The sequence below is a fragment of the Lontra canadensis genome, unplaced genomic scaffold (assembly GCF_010015895.1).
Source record: "Lontra canadensis isolate GAN:19392208 unplaced genomic scaffold, GSC_riverotter_1.0 scaffold36, whole genome shotgun sequence".
Taxonomy (NCBI): Eukaryota; Metazoa; Chordata; class Mammalia; order Carnivora; family Mustelidae; genus Lontra; species Lontra canadensis.
Window position 1 is genome coordinate 8,791,681 of NW_022631030.1, and position 19,250 is coordinate 8,810,930.

Here is a 19,250-nt window from a genome sequence, read left to right on the forward strand (position 1 = left end):
AATGAAACTGAACCATTCTCTTACATCATACACAATGATAAACTTATAATGGATGAAAGACCTAATGTGAGACAAGAATCCATCAAAATCCAAGAGGAGAATGCAGGCAGTAACTTCTTTGACCTCGGCCGCAGCTACTTCTTGCAAGACATGTCTCTAAAGGCAAGGGAAATGAAAGCAAAATTGACCTATTGGGACTTCATCAAGATAAAAATTTCTGCACAGCAAAGGAAACAGTCAACAAAACTAAAAGGCAACCTACGGAATGGGAAAAGTTATTTGCAAATGACACGTTAGATAAAGGGCTAGTATCCAAGATCTGTACAGAACTTATCAAACTCAACTCCCAATTCCTACTTCTTCTTAGACCAGCTCCCACTTTGCCTCTTTCCATGTACTTTTCATACATAAGCAAACATTATAGTGGAATGGTGTCTGATAATGTCACCCTGCTCTGTTTTTCCTAAAAACAATTACATATGGCCCCTTCTGGTTTTCAGCATTTTTAAAATTTTTCCTGTATAAGTTATAAATTTTCCAGAATTTCAGAGTTCTTTTAGTCCTGGCTTCTATACTAGGTTTCTTAACCCACAGATGAGGTAGAGAAAGATAGATACCTTGGTGAACTTTGGTTTCCAAAAAGATTTTATTCCTGTGGATGGCTGAGAATGAGTGAGACTCACCAACCTGCCAACCTTCAAACTCACCCATGGTGAAAATCACAGACATTTCTTGAGAAACATGGCTAGGTTTCTAGCATTGAGCAAATGGTCTGGTATATTAGAAAGAAGATTGCTACTGTCCTGTCTTCTGATTGGCTTTTTTCTCCTAATATTTTCATAATTCTCAAAAAATACTTTGAGATCCTTAATGAATCAAACAAAATTCACAGCTTAGGGAGTGTCCTTAGCCACAAAATAAAGTGTCAGGCTCAACATGAGGCTTCTCCGCCCAGATATTCCCGTTTGCAAAGGTTGGAAGCCTTTCTTTTTCTATTTAAGGCATGCAAACAAAAATCTGCAGACCCTTGTCATGGAGGGTTTCACACTTTGCATTTGTAAATTAGGCTTTAGAGGAGACAGAATTAACATTTATGGAGTTCTTAACAGGAGTTGTGTCCTTTCAAAATGTTAATCATAATGCAAGTCCTAAGGTTCTGCTTTAGAGATGAAAAAACTAAGATACAGAAATTAGTCCTGCAATTAGTTCAAAACAGAGCCCAGATTTGTAACTAATTCATCTAAAAACAAGTCCTGTATTCTTTCTGTGTTATCATTTGCCTCTCAGGGCAGAATTAAAGGGGTAAAAAGGAAATATAAGAGAAGGGAGATAAAAATCTGAAGAATTATTTTAGAATCTGCCTGAAAGTGAGGGTAGGAATGACACCCTTAGCTGAGTCTCTGTAAATAGAAGAATGGCTCATAAAGGTTTTAACACCAGACTAGAGAAAGCTTATGCTTCTAGAAATATTTAATATGAATTTTTATAATTATATGGTGTAATACTGATGAGGCATGACTGAATCTCTGTGAATACTTTTGGAAGTATTTAACATTTGAAAAAAGGAAAAAATGTAATCTTTAATAATACAAAATATCAAAAATAGCACTCTACCAAATTTCTTGTTTTGTGTGAATACAGAGCTACAACACTATTTATTTTCCTTAATGATTCTCAGGGCGACCAAAGAAAGGCACTCCCTTACATGCTGTATTAGGGACTGTGGTAAGTTCAACAAAGCCTCACTATCTGTGAGATATTTATGCTTTGTTGAAGGGATCTCAAGTATTAGCTTAAAAATATGGCATATGTTGATAACAGCTAAGAACCGAGAGAAATGAACTTAATTAATTTAAATTAATTTAATCTGACTTCTGTTATAAAAGCATTGGATATAAGATATATATATATAACATATGTAGATAAACCTACATATTTCAGAGTGTCATAATTTTGTTGAAGTCCCTGTCTAATCAAAATTTTGTTGACATCTCTGTCTAATCAAATAGAATTTGGCCCCATAGTCTTTCTTCTTTCTCTCATGCATGGTTAGTCTAGAATCAGGCAAAATAAATACTTATGGAATTAAGTTTGTAAACTTGTTAGATAGAATTTTTCTCTAAGCCAGATTAAAAGTTTATGTTAATAAAAACTATCATTTTCTCCCTAGAAAATTAGCTTTCTTTAAATACTTGACTATAGGGGCGCCTGGGTGGCTCAATGGGTTAAAGCCTCTGCCTTCTGCTCAGGTCATGATCCCAGGGTCCTGGGATTGAGCCCCGCATCAGGCTCTCTGCTTGTGATCTCTGTCAAATTTAAAAAAAAAAAAATCTTAAAAAAAAATAAATAAATGCATGACTATAACTCTTCAAGACTGAAAAAAGAGTCTGGTTTGATACAATAGAAAGAAATACCATTCTTTCTATAGTAACGCACATATCCTTCAAACTGGCTAATGTTCTAGGTAACCAGCACTCCCCATTTGTAAAATACCTTGTTTCTCCTGAAGAACTCGTATTTCCTTTGAAACAAAAAATAAACTGTGTGGTTGGGCTACAATATAAATGAGGAAGAACATGCAATTTGACCTTCAGAAACTAAAATGAAATAGGGTTGGGTTGTACTATTATATATGTGAAATTAAAAACCCATCTCCAAAATGTAACTTATGCCCATGTCAGTGGAAGCTACTAAAACCAAGTAAATAAATTAGCTGTGTATGCAAAGTGACTGTGGAATTTCTATAACATGAGAATTCATCATGGTAGATAAAATTTTGTCTCAGGGTGGCCGCAGAAACAGAGTAAAGACATCTCTGCGATTTTGCATAGTCCTCAGGTTTGGCTTGAACTATGGTAAAAACTGATTGCATATTGGTGTCCTCCTTAGGACTGGCAGCTGCCTTGCTCTAAATCTTAGGCTCCAGAATGCTAAGTATCAGATACCACACCAGGAAAGCAATGTCATTATTGGTTTTACCAATGAGTCCTCTCATGTAACACGAACCTCACTTGCTACAAGTTTGGTTTTTTGCCACTAAAGCTATTAGAAGTAAGTTACATACAAATTCTTCTTCTGTTAAAAACTATGGGGAAGACAGGATCAAAAGGACTTAGTTTACCTGGATTATCTAGTTTAGGCTATATTCAAACCACATTTTCAGGATATTTGGTGATAACATCATGATACTTTGGTGCCTTGCTAAGTTCAACATAATATACTTTCACTTACTATGGACTCTGGAACCCACAACATTTCTTTAGGATTGAAAGGAGGACAGAAGAGAATTAATCCATAAAATAGCATTGTCTCTCAGCTCTATACTCCTCTCTCTTCCATGTATCTCCAAGGTTAGAAACCTGCTGCCTTCATATTAGAAACACTCCTCCAGTCTTGATACAGTGATGAATAATTTGTCCCTTGTCCTGGGATCAAGCCCCACATCAAGTCCCTGCTCAGTGGGAAGCCTGCTTCTTCCTCTCCCTCTTCCTCTCCCCACCAACTCATGCTCGCTCTCTCTCTGCCCTCAAATAAGTAAATAAAATCTTAAAAAAAAAAAAAAAAAGGAATGAGCTATAGATACATGCAACAACCTAGATGAATTTCAAGAAAATTATACTGAGTGAAAAGCCAGTCTCAAAATGTTACAGATTGTATTATTCCATTTATATAATATTAACTGAGTTAATTTTATTGATAGCAGATTAGGGGTTTTCAGAATTTAAAGATGGAAATTAAGTTTAAGGAGAGAAGTGGATGTAATTGTAAAAGAACAACATGAGACGTCTTTGTGCTGAAACTCTTCTGTATCTTGACTATGGGAGGTGAATGCACAAGTCTACACATGTGATGAAATTGTATAGAACTACACACACACACACACGCACACACACACACCAATAAACATAAAACTGGGAAAATCTGAATAAAACCAATAGATTATGTCACTATCAATATCTCAGTTGTGATATTATACTATAGTCTTAAAACGTTACCATTGGGGAAAACTGAATAAAAGATACATGAGATCTCTCTGCATTGTTTTTATAACTTCATGTGAATCTACAATTAAAATTAGAAGTTTCATTTTTTAAAAAGATAAAGAATATAGGCTTTTATCTCTGAAACAGAGAAGTTAAAACATTTCAAGAAATTTTTAAAAATTATATTCTCTTTAAAACTGAAATCTTAAGGGGTGCCTGGGTGGCTCAGTGGCTTAAGTCTCTGCCTTCGGCTCAGGTCATGATCTCAGGGTCCTGGGATCAGGTCATGATCTCAGGGCCCTGGGATTTAAGCCCGTATTGGGCTCTCTGCTCATCATGGAGCCTGCTTCCCCCTCTCTCTCTGCCTGCCTCTTGCCTACTTGTGATCTCTCTCTCTGTGTCAAATAAATAAAATCTTAAAAAAAAACAACCCCTGAAATCTTAAGGTATTACTCATTTAGGTTGATTTTATTATTATCTTTAATTTTAGGTGAACATTTTCAGTGCTATCAATGTTTTATATACTAGAACAGCTTTCTTAAGCTTTGATGTATCCTTAATGTAAATGGTTAGGGAGCATCCTATGTTCATTCTGTACCTATCAGAATGAATTTCCCCCACCAACCGTGCCACCCAACATAACGATGAATGGTGAGATGACCTTGTTTTGTGTCCATATTTATTTGTTGGGATGGATGCTCCACTAGAACTGGGACCATATCTGCAAAGTTCAATGCTGTATCCCCAATGCCAAATGCAGAGCCCAGTACATCATAGATGCTCATTTAAATGTTGCTCACATTGATACGTGAAAAAGAAAAAAAAGCAATGGAAGTGGCCACCATCCAGAGCAGCAGATGTGTGTGGGAAGTGGAAAATGAGGGATGAAGGAAGTAGAATTCTGTGTCAGGAGCTGGTAGCAGAGCCTCAGAGAATATGTCTGTACTCCCATGGACTGTTCTCTGAGCTCTGGTGAGAGGGCAACAGACAAATGTGACAGAAACTCCGGGGCCTAAGCAGCTGTTCTTTTCCTCAGAGAAGAACAAAAAGAGCAATATATCATCTGATTAGGGGAGAGGGAGGTGGCAAGAGACTAGTGTGCTGAGATGTCTGGTTCCTGAGCACAGCAAGATCCTTCTGGAGACTCCCAAAAATTCTGGAGGAAATTTCACAAGAGTCAAATTCTACATTAGTTAGTGGAAGTGCAAGCAGTTGAAAATTATGTATTTTAATGCATCATTAATAGTTTTTAAATCTTAGAATTAGAGGTCTTCTAGTGCAACTGTCCCTATCCATGGTGAAATAGATTTGAAGACCTTTCTGATAATCATTGAGCTTCCTCCCAGATATTTCTAGCTGTGGTCACTCGAAGGAAAAACCATCTCCAGCACTTCAGATTATAGGTATCAGGGATCTGACAAAAATATTTTCCCAAGACTCTGTCAAATGAGCATCAATCACCTGGAAAGCCCACAAACTTTTAAAAACGTTACAAATAAGTAAAACAAAAATTGCTTTTAATTCACAAAATATTAATTTCCTGCGGGGAATAGGATTGTAATGAAAAAGTGCACAATACTCTTCTTATCCTCTAGAAATTAACTAACAACAACAACAAAAAAGAAATGAATTAACTTTGAGGAGGGACAAATCTTCCAGCCATGTTGTTTTGTTTGTTTTTGTTTGTGCTTTTGCTTTTTTTAAAAAAAATTAATATATAATGTATTATTTGCCTCAGAGGTACAGATCTGTGAACATCAAGCTTACACATTTCATAGCACTCACCATAGGATATACCCTCCTCAATGTCCATAACCCATCCACCCTATCCCTACCACCCCACCCCCCAGCAACCCTCAGTTTTTCGTGAGATTAAGAGTCTCTTATGATTTATCTCCCCCTGATCCCATCTTGTTTCATTTTTTCCCTCCCTACCCTCCATGACCGCCCTGTCCTGCCTCTCAGATTCCTCATATCAGAGAGATCATATGATAATTGTCTTTCTCTGATTGACTTATTTTGCTCAGCACAATATCCTTTAATTCCATCCACATCATTGCAAATGGCAAGATTTCATCTCTTTTGATGGCTGCATAGTATTCCATTATGTGACCATGTGTATGTATGTGTGTGTATGTATATATATCTCCCATATCTTCTTTATCCATTCATCTGTTGATGGACATCTAGGTTCTTTCCATATTGTGGATATTCCTGCTGTAAACATTGGAGTGCATATGTCCCTTCGGGTCACTACATTTGTATCTTTAGGGTAAATACCCAGTAGTGCAATTGCTGGGTCAGAGAGTAGCTCTATTTTCAACTTTTTGAGGAATCTCCATACTGTTTTCCAGGGTGGCTGCACCAGCTTGCATTCCTACCAACAGTGTAGGAGGGTTCCCCTTTCTCCACATCCTCGCCAAAATCTGTTGTCTCCTGACTTGTTAATTTTAGCCGTTCTGACTGGTGTGAGGTGGTATCTCACTGTGGTTTTGATTTATATTTCCCTGATGCCCAGTGGTGTGGAGCACTTTTTCATGTTGGTCGTTTGGATGTCTTCTTTACAGAAATGTCTGTTCATGTCTTCTGCCCATTTCTTGATTGGATTATTTGTTCTTTGTGTGTTGGGTTTGATAAGTTCTTCATAGATTTTGAATATTAGCCCTTTATCTGATATGTCATTTGTGAATATCTTCTCCCATTCTGTCAGTTGTCTTTTGGTTTCATTGACTGTTTCCTTTGCTGTGCAAAAGCTTTTGATCTTGATGAAGTCCCAATAGTTCATTTTTGCCCTTGTTTCCCCTGCCTTTGGCAATGTTTCTAGGAAGAAGTTGCTGCGGCTGAGGTTGAAGAGGTTGCTGCCTGTGTTCTCCTCAAGGATTTTGATGGATTCCTGTCTCACATTGAAGTCTTTGGTCTGTTTTAAGTGTGTTTTGTTTCTGGTGTAAGGTAATTGTCCAGTTTCATTTTTCTGCATGTGGCTGTCCAATTTTCCCAACACCATTTGTTGAAGAGACTATCCTTTTTCCATTGGATGTTCTTTCCTGCTTCATCAAAGATTAGTTGGCCATAGAGTTGAGGGTCCATTCCTGGGCTCTCTATTCTGCTCCGTTGGTCTATGTGTCTGTTTTTGTGCCAGTACCATACTGTCTTGATGATGACAGCTTTGTAATAGAGCTTGAAGTCTGGCATTGTGATGCCACCAACTTTGGTTTTCTTTTTCAACATTCCTCTGGTCATTTGGGGTCTTTTCTGGTTCCATATAAATTTTAGGATTATTTGTTCCATTTCTTTGGAAAAACATTGATGATATTTTGATAGGGTTTGTGATAAATGTGTAGATTGCTTTAGTTAGCATAGATATTTTCACATTATTTGTTCTTCCAATCCATGATCATGGAATGTTTTTCCAGTTCTTTGTGTCTTTCTCAATTTCTTTCATGAGTACTTTATGGTTTTCTGAGTACAGATTCTTTGCCTCTTTGGTTAGGGTTATTCCTAGGTATCTTATGGTTTTGGGTGCAATTATAAATGGGATTGACTCCTTAATTTCTCTTTCTTCTGTCTTGCTGTTGGCGTATAGAAATGCAAATGATTTCTGTGCATTGATTTTATATCCTGCCACTTTCCTGAATTCCTGTATGAGTTCTAGCAGTTTTGGAGTGGAGTCTTTGGGTTTTCCACATAAAGTATAATATCATCTGCAAAGAGTGAGAGTTTGATTTCTTCTTTGCCGATTCAGATGCCTTTTATTTCTTTTTGTTGTCTGATTGCTGAGGCTAGGACTTTTAGTACTATGTTGAATAGCAGTGGTGATAGTGGACATCCCTGCTGTGTTCCTGACCTTAGCAGAAAAGCTGTTTTTCCCCATTGAGAATGATGTTCACTGTGGGTTTTTCATAGATGCCAGTCATGTTGTTATTAGAGGACCAGCACATGGAGTATTTTGAAATACAAACATTTGCTTAACAAAAAGCCGTGTAAATTTTAATCGCAATATTTACAAGATTCTTATGTGATTTTTAAATAGAAAAATAAGTAAATAAAAAAAGAGAAAAGAGCCCAGATCAAGACGAATGGAGACATAACTCTAAAGAGAAATTTTAAACTCTAAACCAGGCAGTTCAGTCAAACAGCCACCAGGTTGTGCTGGTGACTCAGTGATGTTTAAACAAGGGTGGGGGGGAGGAGACTTTACTTAAAATGTATATTTTACATTTTTTAGGCCCCTAAATGTATAGTCATGGATTTTACATAAGTCCCTGTATAAAATTTTTTATTATGTTCATTTAGCCAACATATAATACATTATTCCCTCCTTCATATTCATCACCCAGTTACCCCCTCCCCCCACCCCCCTCGTTCTGTAACCTTCTTAACCCCCAGTTTGTTTCCCAGAGTCCAGAGTCTCTCATGGTTTGTCTCCCTCTCTGATACCTTCCCTGTATAAAATTTTTAACTTGTTATTAAAACATATAAACTTTTTTGAAAGATGTTCTTTAGGGGAAAATTTAAATAGGTTGAATATATTCAATTTGCAAAACATACTGGGCACTTACTATGTTGTGTGATGAGGGAAGAATGGATAAGACATGGCAATCACACCATAAATAACACACACAAATATGAACAAAATATTCCAGTAAAATGTTAGATTCAAGTATTTTTGTCATTATTTTGTTTATTGCTGTATCCCCATTACCTAGAAAAAATAGGAGTACAAAACATAGTTGTTGAATGAATGAAAGAGTTGATTAATTAAAAGTTACATAATAGATGTTTTAAAAACTATTATGGATAAAAAAATAAGTGTTATTATATTCTCTAGTTTTAAATGCTTACCAATATAATATATGATCCAAATTTATTCCTACAAAACAGTGTTTTAACCATCTTAAAAACATTTGTTGAAAATTTAAATTTTACAAATCCTGAGGAGATACCTTGAAGAAGTACCTTGTTTGCTATTTTCTGGAATAAATGGTGTCAAGAAGATAAATTCTGTGTTTTTTGTAATCATACCAGAATGTTTTATAACACTAGACTGCATTACAAAATTATTTGTTCTTATTTTACTTTCAGTATACAAAATTATAGAACTATAAATCTTTTTTTTTAACCAAACGCTGTGAAGATTGTGACATATTCCCAGAATGAGGTTGATCTGTCCCCCGTCTTGTGAGAGTTGTTGAAAACAAATCAAGGTTAAATGTTCCATTGTAATGACTTTCTTCATCTTGTTCTGGACACAAACTTTTTAAGGGTACATGCAAGTGATCATTTTGGAATCTAAACCAATGCAAACTATATCTCACTTATAGAGTACTGCTGCTGTGTCTACCCTCTCTTCCATGTTAATTTGCAATCATTTCTCCAGATTGTCACTTTCTCTTTTCTCTTATTGCTATATTTCATATTTCTATTTCTTTCCATTCCTTCCTAGAAAGCAATGTGTATTAGTGCAAAAAAGCAATCGAGTTAGTGCCAGACAAAGTGGGATTTAAAAATAGGATCTGCCAAAAATCATGATTATCTCTTGGATGCAGAAAAGGCATTTGACAAAATCCAACATCCATTTATGATTAAAACTAAGGGAGGGTATAGAGGGAATGTATCTCAACATAATAAAGCGCATATATGACAAATCCACAGCTAACACCATACTCAATGTTGAAAAGCTGTAAGCTTTTCATCTAAGATCAAGAAGAAGACAAGGATACCCATACTCACCACTTTTATTCAACATAGAACTGGAAGTCCTAGCCAGATCAATAAGGCAAGAAAAAGAAATAAAAGGCTTTCAGATTATAGAGGAAGTAGTAAAACTGTCACTATTTGCAGATGACATAATACTATATATGGGGGAGCTCCGTCAGTTAAGTGTTCAACTCTTGATTTCAGTTTAGGTCATGATCTCGAGCCCTGCCTAGGGCTCCACACCAAGCACAGAGCCTGCTTAACATTCTATCCCTCTCCCGGTACCCCTCACCCCCTACTTGCACATGCTCTCTCTCTTTCTCTCTAAAAAGAACAAATAAATAAAACATTTTTTTAAAAATAGCATATGTGGAAAACCCTAAACACTCCACCAAAAAAACCATAAGAATTAGTAAATGAATTCAGAAAATGTGTAAGATACATAATCAATATACAGGAACTGGTTGTGTTTCCATATACTAATAACAAACCATCAGAAAGAGAAATTAAGAAAACAATGCCATTTACAATGGCATCAAAAAGAATGAAAGACAAAGTAAATTCAACCACAAGGTAAAAGACCTGTACACTGAAAACCATAAGACACTGATGAAAGAAATTGAAGACAGAAATAAATAAAAGATATTCCATGCTTATGGATTGGAAGAATTAATAGAGTTAAAATCTTCATTTTATTACCAAAACTATCTAAAGATTTAATGCATTCCCTATTGAAATTCAAATGGCATTTTTCACAGAACCAGAACAAACAATTCTAAAATGTGTATGTAACCACAAAAGGTCCCAAATAGTCAAAGCAATCTTGAGAAAATGAATAAGCCAGAGACATCATGCTCTGTGAATTCAAATGATATTACAAAGTTATAGTAATCAAAACAGTATGGTATTAGATTAAAAACCAATACAGAGATAATTGGAACAGAATAGAGAGCACAGAAATAAACCTATGCATATATGCTCAACTAATTTACAACAAAGAAGCCTATTACATACAGTGGGGAAAGGACAGTCTCTTAAACAAATGGTGTTAGGGAAACTGGACAGCAACATGCAAAAGAATTCACCTGGACCACTATCTTACATCATACACAAAAATTAACTCAAAATGCATGAAAGGCCTGAAACCATAAACTCCTAGAAGAACACATAGGCAGTAAAACTCCTTGACATCAGTCTCAGTGATGATTTTGGAGGGTTGAAGGCAACAAAGGCAATAAAAGTGAAAATGAATAAGTGGGACTACATTACCCTTAAAAGCTTCTGTACGGCAAAGGAAATGGGCAGCAAAGTGAAAGGGCAGCCTACTGAATGGGAGAAAATATTTGCAAATCATCTATCTGATAAGAGTCTATATCCAAAATGTATAAAGAACTCATACAATTCAATAGCAATAACAACAACAACAAAAAAATCAGACTGAAATGGGGGCAGAGGAGCTGATGGACATCTTCCAAAGAAGATATGCAGAAGGTCAACAGGTACATGTAAAGATGCTCAACATCACTAATCATGAGGAAAATACAAATCAAAACCATGGCAAGATGTCACCTCACACCTGTTGGAATGACTATTTTCAAAAAGACAATAGCTAACAAGTGCTAGCAAGGATGTGGAGAAGAGGGAACCCTCATGCACTGCTGGTGGAAATATAAATTGGTGCAACTGCTATGGAAAACAGTCTGGAAGCTCTTCAAAAAAATAAAAATAGAACTACTATATGATCCAGCAATTTCACTTCTGGGTATTTATCCAAAGAAAACAAAAACACTTACTTGAAAATGTATAAGTACCCCAGTGTTCATTGCAGCATTATTTACAATAGCAAGGATATGGAAACAATCTAAGTGTCCATTGACAGATGAATGAAGAAAATGTAGTGTATAAATATGTATACAATAATAATTATATAATTTGTGAAATGGAATAGTTATAAGATGGAATATTATTCAGCCATAAAGAAGAATGAAGTCTTGCCATTTATGACATCACAGATAGATCCTGAGGGCATTATGTTAAATGAAATAAGACAGAGAAAGATAAATACCATATGATCACACTTATATGTAATATCTAAAAAAAAACAAAAACAAAAAAAAACAAGCTCATAGATACAGAGAACATATTAGTGGTTGCCAGAGGCAAGGGTAGGAGGTGGGTAAAATGGGTAAAGGGAGTCAAAAGTTACAAACTTCCATTTAAAAAATAAATAACCCATTAGGATGTAATGTACAACATGGTGACTATAATTAGTAATACTGTATTGCATATTTGAAAGTTGCTGAGAGACTGCATCTTAACAGTTCTCATTATAAGAAAAAAATTATGTAACTATATTCGGTGGTAGATGTTAACGAGACATTGTGGTGGTCATTTCACAATATATGCAAATATTGAATCATGTTGTATACCTAAAAGTAATATAATGTTATGTATCAGTTAAACCTCAATTTAAAAAAAAAAGATCTGCCACATTCTGGTGACCTTCAGCAGATTCTTTAACTCGGGAATAGTTTATTCCTCTATAAAAGATGATAGTTGAGAGAATACACATTATTTCTACCTTCTAAGAGGCTGAAGAAAAATGGGAGTTGCATGGAAAGGTATTCAGTTCACTCCTAGGAAGTTCCTCTGCCACATCTCTTTCCTTTTTCAAAGAGGAGTAAAAGATCTTTATATTTCCCGGGGAACTATATTTGCACAGTTAAGAAAACAAAGAAATTTTATGCTACAGACAGCCCTGTCCCTAGCCTTTAGCTAGGGGCAATATGCTGTGTTTTTTTTGTTTGTTTGTTTTTGGTTTTTTTTGCTCTTACGGTTACGGAGCCCAGAATTTTTGTCTAAAACTTGGATAGCTAGAAAATAAAAGGAGTGTAAATAAAAATGAACAAGACAGCAAAAATGTTACATTGTGCCTTCTATAGCATGAGTTACTAAGGGCCAGGAAAGAAATTTGACAAATGTAATGTCTCTGTAAATGTTGTCCAAAGAGGGCAGGCAGTTTGATGAGCATTATACATTGCTAGAAATAAAAGTAAATGAAAAAGAGCCAATAGAGTTTTAGTTCTAGCTTGAGAGAGAAAGAGATCCAAACTTCAAATTGGCTCTATCAAGTCCTATTTGATAAGGTGAACTTAATCAAGATTGTATGATAAATTTTAACAAATATCCATTGTGGAGATGATCATATGACTTTTTTCTCCTCACTCTATTAATAAACAAATTATATTAGATTTCCTAATGTTGAACCATCCATGCAGCCATGGACTAAATCCTACTTAAATGAGTTAATGACTAGTTACTATTTTTTTTTTCTGCTTCTGAAACACCTGAAATTTTATTTAGGATTTTTTATTGATTTTCATAAGTAAGGTAGGTCTGCAGTTTCCTATTTTGTATGCAGTCTTGCCAGATTTTGGCATCAATGTTATGCTTACATCATAAAAAATAATTTTGGAGACTTTCTTCTTTTTCTAGGCTTTAGATAAGTTTAAATAGTATAGGAACTATTTGTTCTTAGGCTAAATTCTTCTGTGAAATCATTTGGGTCTGGGAATTTTTGTAACTGACAACTTTCTGTATTTATCCTATGGAATTAGGCTATACATTTTCTATATGTCTCAGCATTTGTTTTATTAAATTATATTTTCCTCAAATATGTTCTATTTTATCCAGGCTTCTTAATTCATTTGAAAAGAGCTGAAACAGTATTTTATTTGGGGGGTTTTTATTTCTTCTATTTCCACTTCCCACTTCTTAATTTTTGTATTTGTTCTCCCTTCCTTTTTTTCTGAATTAGAATAGATAGAAGTTCATCTATTGTATATTTTTGCCAAGAATCTACTGTTGAATTTATGTATTCATTCTGCTACTGTGTTTTCCAATTCAATCATTTCTGATTTTGACCTTATTAGTTCCTACCCTCTATTTTTAATTTATTATGCTTATTTTCCTGACATATTAAGTGCTTATTTCATTTATTTTCATTGTTCTGTTTATTGATACAGTATTTAAGGTTATGAGTTATTTTTCTGCTCTAGCTGTACACATATCCCATGAGTTGTAAAATGTTGGATTTTCATATTCCTCTTCTAGATAATTTGCAATTTTTTTAAAGATTTTATTTATTTATTTGAGAGAGAGAGAGAGAATGAGAAGGAAAGAGAGAGAGAATCTGAAGCAGATTCCACACTGAACATAGAGCCTGACATGGGACTTGACCTCACAACCGTGAGATCATGACCTGAGCTGAAGCCAAGAGTTGGATACTTAACCAACTGAGCCACCCAGGTGCGCCTAGATAGTTTGCAATTATGTGTGTTTTCTTTCACCTACAAGTAGTTTTAAAGAGAGTTTGCAATAGCCAGATAATAGAGCACTTTGCATTCTGGTTATGTCATTAGGTTTAGTTTTACTGCACCAGTGATCAGAAAACATTATCTGTACTATTTCCAATATATGAAATTTACTGAAGTTTGCTTATGTGACCTAATATCCATTCAATTTATATGACTGTCTTGTCCTCTTCACAATAAGTTGTATTTCTAATTTCTAAGACAGAACTGTGCACACACACACTCACACACATACCTATACACATATATATTAAATTTATATAATGGAAATGACATATATCAGTTAGATTTATCTGATTATCTTATTTAGACATAAGATTTTCTGTCTTTTGTCCTCTTTTTCTGGAAACTGTTTTGTTATTGACTGAAAAAGGTAATTGAAAGTTTCCTTCCACCAATATATTTTTTCTTCTTACAGCTCTTGATGTTTTATCTTATTTCATAGAAAGTCAAAACTATTACACATACATTGTTAATTGTAACATGCTACTCACCTTAGCATTTTTGGCCTGATTTCCATTCTCATATCCATATTATTATTTATTTGTTTATTCATTTCATTCACTTGGTACATTTTGGCCACCACTTTTATTTTCAACCTTCTTGAATCATTTGGTTTACATGTGTTTTTTGTATGCAACATGAAGTTGTATTTTGCTTATTGATTCAGCCTGAGTCTTTTTCTATTAATAGAGTGGTTAGGACATTTACACTTATTTATGTAATATATATTTGCTTTAAATCTATCATATCAAATGCTGAGGTTTCATATTTTATATTTATATTATTTTAGTCATTCACTAGATGGTTTGCTTTCCTTCCTCTTTTTGTGTGTGATATTTTGATGCACACTTTTATGATTACAACTTTGTATAAAACTCTTTACTGTATCTATTAGTTCCCTACTATGATTAATGATGCAACTAACACATTTCCACTTCCTATCCCCTCTCCTTCTTTTCAACCACCCAGATTTAGTCAATAATAAATTATTTTGTAGTGTTTGCTTTACCCTCTTAAATATACTTTTTCATTTTGTTTGTCAGCTTGTAGATACTCTTGTCTTACCTCCAAGGAGATGTCAAATTGTTCTAATTTGTCAGAGGTCCTGATTTAGGGTTCTCGATTTCAGAAAGCTGATCAGTTAATACCTCTTCAGTTTATTTATCAATTCAGGCATGTGGTTGTGCATATTAATGGAAACATGAGACAGTTTTAAGCCCTATGATCCCAAAAAGTGAAATCTTGAACTCTTTACCTGTAGCTTAGTAAGAATTTAGTGAATGTCTGTTGAACTCATAAATGGTTGGGCAAATTTTATAAGATAAGCAAATCTTGATATGATTTTGAAGGGTAGCAGAATTTGCCACTCCAAAATATAAAACTCTTGGTATAAGGATTATTTGGAGCTGAAGGCAATTTTAAGAAAAAGTAGACATAAGAAAAACTCTTTGCTTTCCTCCTATTTACCTAAAAACAAGACATAAATTTGTAAAGGTGGTTCCCCTTCTCTCCCTACCAGGAAGGACAGAAGTTAATCAGTGAAGAAAACTCTTAACACTTCTCAGCACAGAGACCTCACCAGCAGAATTACATAATAAACCTTACTAACTAGTCCTTACCATCCGTTAGTTACCCCTCATATTCTTACCTTTTCACAATTTGCCACTCCTAAAGGCTCAAAGCCCTTTTCTTTTGTCTTGCCACTTCCCTAAAAATTTATTATTCTTTTTCTTAAGATACCATTTAAGCCCAGTTTCTAACTACCCATCACTGAGTACTCCTGTGTGAGTGCAGGATGCACATGTTAATACACATACTTCTGTTTGTCTCTTTTTAGCTGTTTTTTGTCTCTCTAATTTTTAGGGCCCTTGTGAAGGAATCTAAGATGGGAAGAGGGGATTTTGTTCCTCCGTTACAGTTTCTATTAACCCAATACTGATCAAGGGGGAGCATCTCAAAGCATGCAAAAATGACAGGTTTGGTTCCCAGAAGTCCTTTATGCTAAAAGTGCAAAGATAAGAGATTTAGCAATAGTAATCACTCATTCTTCTCTCCCTATGAGATCTAACTAGTGAGGAAATACAAGGACCCAAAAGAGGACCAAAATATTACAATCTTTATTAATAGCAAAAATGATTAGGGACATATATCAGGACTCAAATCTCCCTCCCAGAACCTGGACTGTAATTTCACCCAATAAGGTATAGGAGGAGGGCTTGGAAATGAAAGAGTACAGCTCTGGCTTGTCCTTGTCAAGATTTTGCATTAATTCAATATCAACAGGTCAGTAATGAAGAGATTGGGTACAGTTTCATCCATGACCAACTTGTCTCTTTTCTCATCTTAAGCTGTCAGATTAATCAATCTTCCTCTCAGAGTACAGCAAGTAAGAAAACAAAAATAGGGGTGGAAAGGCCCAGTTCTTAACTGTTCCCTCCTGGCAGGTGAAACCAATTCTGTTCTTTGGCAGAGGTTGCTAATTGCTTACCCAATAGCTGTTTCCTCCTTCTTAATTAGTAACAAAATCCCGGCTTTTTTTTTTTTTTTTTCCAGATGGCACTGTCCTGAGGTTAAATGCTAAGTTGCCCCTTCTCCCTTGTAAGGGGGCGGGGGTGGCTAATAAGATGTCAGTGGAGATCACTCATTGAATAGGTAAAGCATCCTCTGCCTTTCTTTGTCCTTGTGTCTTCTTGCTGCTTGGAATGTGGACATGGAAGCGCCAATAGCCATATGGAACCCATGATGCATCCATGAGAATAAAGTCACTATTGAGACAGAAGAGAAGAGAGAGTATGAGTCCTTGCTGACTCACACTGCCATATCATCCTTGGACTGCCTACTATTCTAGACTCTTTTTGTGTTAGAGAAAAACAAACCTTTATGAGTATAAGCCTCTGCAGTCAGACTCTTGTTATTAGTAGCTGAAGCAATTAGTAAATGACTGATTTCATTTATGGAAGTGTGAGCGAAGAGAGGTAATAATGCTTTTCTATCTAACACATGGGCTGAGGGCCAGCACTGAACCATAGTCACAGATATCCTCCCATCTGCTCCACAAAATATAAACACCTGATCTATCCCTCCCAAGCTCTGCCCAGAAGTACTCCTTGGACTCTCACTCCTGCTACTTGGTGTCTATCACTTACCTCTATGCTCCCCCACAATTTAGACTGTAGAGAATGTGTAGGTATCAAGAACAGTTTATTATTTTTATACTCCAAAACTGTTTTGCCCCCTAATCATTACATAATTCTATTTGGACATCAACATTGATAATATTTTTATATTTCTAATTTAAAACTGATTTTGCATTATAATCACAGATCAAGACCATAGTTAGGGATTTAAGAATCACCATGAAGTAAATGGTTGTTGAAGCCAGAGAAGCTGGAGAGATGCCTCAGGAAGAGCCAGGAAGAGAAGTAGACCAAGGACTGGACTGAAAGGAATCCAAGCTTTAGCAATGCTTCTAACAGGGGAAAACTTCTTTTGCTGAAAATCAAAGTGTCATGGTGTGATCAGGTGACAGCATTTTTGCATTGTGGCAGAGGGATTCACTTGAGGACATCTGACGCAGAGTATCAAATTAGATCTCTCAGTTACTATAAAGCAGAAGTTCCCAAACATCTTCCTGGTTATTGACCACTGAGAACCACAGTTCCTCAACACTGACCTAAAAGGACAAAAAGATGACTTATCCTTGGTTTGTGAAAGGAGTGAAGGTCTTTGGGAATTTACAAAATGTCATCTTTCCTCTAGGAGCAATAAATATCTCTTATCTGGCTTTTGCAAGATCCAGGAGTTTGGTCATTTCCGATCTTCAAAGGGAGTGCTTTCTGAAAGATCCAAGCCAGTGTCTCAATAAGTCAGACTTACACTTTCACCTCTACTCACCCCAATGCCCATATGTAATGAGTGTAAGGAAGGATATTTTGAGATTTCATGCATTTTTTTCATGATTATTCCTTTTCATTCATATCCTTATGGTTCTGACTTATTACCAATGGTAATTTTTTTCTTTGTATCATAGTACACTTCTGTTATCTTTCCCTCTTCTTGATTCTTTCCTAATATCCTCAAGATCCCCACATACATAGACATAGACAGTCCTTTAGAGGATAGAAGTCAGCTAGGCCCAAAAGACCTACAGTTGTTTAGTATGGCATTAACACAATTCTGATGAGTTTAATGTCTGTAAGACACCTCAAAAGTGCCCAAACATATAGTTTATATTCAGTAAATGTACATATGATTAACATAATTTAGGTATAATCCAAGTATCTATCAGATTTTTCCACCTTCTTTCAAGATCTCTCATTAGCGTATTTGAAGAAAATAGGTTTGTCTTATGTCTCCTCTTCAGTCAGTTCCTTGTTGCAGTACTTTTTCATGCTGCTCTCAGCTCCATCTTAGTATGTCTTGCTTCTGGCCATCACATGAAACACATGAGCTACCTTTCTTCTCAGTATGATGCTTCTGTTTCTACCCAGGTGTCAACAGGAAGATAAATGTGAAGAACTAACTCTTCTTTACTGCCTTGTTTCTCATACCAACACGCATTGTACAACTATCCAATTTTGTGGAAGAATGGAGAATAGAAGCAAAGCCAAGTACATCAACTCAGTACTTTATATGACTCTTCCCATATCCAAAAGAAAAATACCAAATATTCTTCACAGAGTCTTCTCAAAGACACCCCAAGTTCTAGCCTCTACTCAGCCCCATTCTTCTGGCCACACTGAGTCTCCATCCTCCCATCTCTGTGCATGTGTTGGTCTGGCCCAAGATTCACCTTCCTGCCTACACTCAGGGCAGTTTATGAGGGTGTATTCCTTGAAATCTGTGCTATTCAATATAGCAGAGTCTTCAGCAGAGTAGTACAGAGTGGACTTGGGCACTCAAAGTCTGGGTTGCTTCCAAGTTTCCTTGCAAGTAAAAAATGTTGTATGACTCCTCTTTCTCCTGATTCTCTAATATTTAACTGTAATAAACACACATACACACATATTCTTGGAGACAATAAAATCTAAATCTACTTTAAAGAATAAAAGAATTTTCCTAAATGCCCCATAATGTACACAGTATCTCCAGAGCAAGATATAGGTAGCTATTAACATAATCACATAAATCCATGGAATTTCTCCTTTGTTCTTGCTTTCAGCCTTAGTATACAGAGCCCAAGAAATTGGCCCAA